We start from the raw sequence: 3459 nt of genomic DNA on the forward strand, positions 1-3459 counted from the left end.
TTTTTTTTTGTAGTTTTTTCGTTTTTTTCTGTTTCATTTTTAACCTTTTGTTTCCTTTTTATGTTTCTTTTCTTTCATTTTATCCTTTTTCGTTTTACTTTTATGCTTTGTTTTTGCGAAAATTGTTTGAATTCCAAAATTTGTTCCTGATTTCAAAAAAAAGTCATGGATTTAAAATTTTGTTCACTTTAAAAAAATGTTCAGCGTATATCAGAAAATGTTCAATATGTATTTAATATTTGTTCAATGTATATAACAAAATTATTCAATCTGTAGTTAAAAATAGTTCAATGTATATTACAAAAATGTTCAATGTATATTTAAAATTTGTGCATCATATATAAAAAAATTACACTCTGTAGTTAAAAATTGTTCGGCGTATTTTCACAATAAATTCTTGAAACTTATAAAAAATGGATTTTAATTATTTTTTCCTGTGGTCAATAATTGTTCACATTTTTTTTGTTGTTGCAAAAATAACGTTTTAAAATTTTGTTCGAGGAAACGTTATTCATTTCTTGAAGGAATGACTAAAAGACGAATCTACCGCTGTACATAAGACCTATTCTTGAGCGCTGTAGTTTAACATATGGTCAGTCACTAGTGCAGTGGCAAGCTAGGCTGCTACGTATCGATGTGTCGCAGGCTATACTTTTTTTTTTTTGAGAATTGTCGCAGGCTATTCTTGAGCGCTGTATTTTTTGTGGCATTTCTCTTTAGACTGGGCCGGCCCATTTTGCGCGAATCCTTCAGCGGAAGCTACTCGTTTGGACGCACGTGATAGAGTGCGTGAACTGCTCGCGCAGTTGGGCCGGCCATCCGACGCTCGCGCCAACCCATTCTCCTTCGATATATTTTAACAGGTCAGCCCAAGTAAGACGAGCGGGAAGCTTCCAGACGCGTCTTTGGGCTGGTTTTAGGAAGCTTCTGTAAGCTTTCGACCGTTTTTTTTTCTTTTTTCAGTTTTCCAGACCAGCTTTTCTTCGGGTTTTTTATTTCCATCTTTTTCTATTTCCTTATTTCTTTTTTTCTCAAATACGTGTTCTCTTTCAAATTCATAAACTTTCCTAAATTCGCATTTCCGTTTCATTTTTTGATTTTTTTTTCTTAAATTCCTGATTTTTCCAGAATTTTTGCACTTTTCCCGTCAAATTCATGGACTTATTTTAAAAATGTGATATTTTCTTAAATTCGAGAAATTTCTTCAAATTCACTAACAATTTAATCAGATTTTTTGAATTTTTCCCTCAAATTCTTGAATGGTTTTCTTCTTAAATACATGATTTTTTTCTACTGTATTATTCATGATTTTTACTCAAATTTGTGATTTTTTTAAATTCAAAAACATCTATTCGTGAACTTTTGGATTTGTTTCAAGTGTGTTAACTTTTTTCATATTTTGTGAACTTTTTCCTCAAATCCATGAACTTTTTTGTAACCAACGTACTTTTTGTTCAAATTCATGAACTTTTTCTAAATGTATGAACTTTTCGAGTGTGTAAAACTGTTTCTAAAAAGTCAGATCAAAAGTCAATACATCTAGTCAATGGCAGCCTAGTCAAGTCAAACCAACAACTCGGAAAAATTAGTAAGACCATCTCTAGCAGATTCCGTATAACACTGACAAGCAAAACGCCTTTGCAGTTCCGGAAGAACGGTATTGCGGGCCGGTGTGGGCGGCCGTAGAGTTAGGACCTGTAAAATGGACCCGTGTAAAAGGATATTCGCGAAATATGCTCTTTTACGGGTCGACTTTGCGGGATCTACTCTTGCACCATTCCCGCTGGTCCGCAAATATCAATACCACACCACAAATACAACAATCATCAACATTGCAAATAATTATTCGGAAAAAATATGAAATACCACGACACAATACAACAATCATCCACATTACAAATAATTATTCAAATCACCAACACAAACTAAATAATACAATATAAAACTTGTCCCGAATACAAATCACACATGAATTAAATGAAATTGAATAGAAAAATGAGTTTTGTTACTGTCCAACCATTTGTCAATGGTGCTCAACGAGATCCTCCTGAAGCTGAAAGTGGGTGTTGCATTTTAATCTCCTCGTATGTGTGAAGAAAAGCTCTAATGCAGTTAGGGTCTCTAGCTGGTTTGACACGGCTACCCACATTGTCATAGAAGAACCCAAGTTCATGTCTCTCTCATCTTCGAGAATCATATTGTGAAGAATAACACAACATGTCATGATATTTTTTAAGGTCCGTTTGTCCCAAAAACAAGCAGGACCACGAACAATGGCAAACCTAGATTGCAAAACCCCGAATGCTCTTTCAATGTCTTTTCGGGCCGCCTCTTGCATCCTTGCAAATTCAATTATTTCTTAGTTTTGAGTTCTTTGATGCTCTTGACAAATGTGCATCAAGGAGGGTATATACCATCTGCAAGATAGTACCCATTTGTGTATTCATGCACATTGATAGTGTAGTTACAAGCAGGAGCATCACCACTAGCAAGCCTAGCAAACAAATGAGACCGTTGCAACACATTGATATCATTGGGAGTACCCTCATACAAAAAAGCAATGCCAAATCCATAAATCCTCGGATGCTATGGCCTCTGGCACAATTGTTGCATCACGAGACTTGCCACAATACATTCCCTGCCATGCGTTCGGGCAATTTTTCCAATTCCAATGTATACAGTCAATGCTACCTAGCATGCGAGGCCAACCTGTCCTCTCATTAGATGCCATCAATTTTTTTATGTCATCCTCGTTGGGTGCCAGAAGATATTTAGGACCAAAGACGTAGATGATCCCTTTGGCAAACCTACGCACTGATTCAATTGTGGTATCTTCACCAATGCGAAGGTACTCATCGGCATAGTCAGCCGGAACGCCGTATGCAATCACCCGCATAGCAGCCGAGTTTTTTTATATGCACTAAATCCCTACAAGCCCGCGACATTTCTTCTTTAAGTAAAGTACTGACAATTTGCCTCGCAAGCTTGAACAATTTTCACAAAGAGAGATCATCGCATTCGGTACCTTCTCCGGAAGAGGTGCGGTGGATATGTTGGATTCTCTACGAAGTAGTCTTGCATCAACATCTCGTTCCTGAGATGGTGATTTCGAGGAATGCAAAGACGACCGACGATCGATCCTTGCTGCCTCTTTCGGTTCTCATCTTCGTGCTCCTTCACGGCAAGGGTCATCACCAACGTCTGCTATGATAGTTTACAAGAAGCGTCTCAACAGCCGAGTCGTCCGAATCGTCTGAATCGTCGAGCAAAAACTTCTCGCACGGGCTCAATTCCCTCTACATGAACAAAAATCGCACGCCACGTCAACCAACTATGCATAGAGCTCGGCACAAAGCACAAGTAAACACTCACCGGCTGCTCGAGGGCGGTGGCTCTCTAGCGGTTTGGGGGCCGACGATCTTGGGCGGCGTGGCGACTAGGGGCGTCTTGGGGGCGGTA

The sequence above is a fragment of the Triticum dicoccoides genome, chromosome 4B, assembly GCF_002162155.2.
Source record: "Triticum dicoccoides isolate Atlit2015 ecotype Zavitan chromosome 4B, WEW_v2.0, whole genome shotgun sequence".
NCBI classification, from domain to species: domain Eukaryota; kingdom Viridiplantae; phylum Streptophyta; class Magnoliopsida; order Poales; family Poaceae; genus Triticum; species Triticum dicoccoides.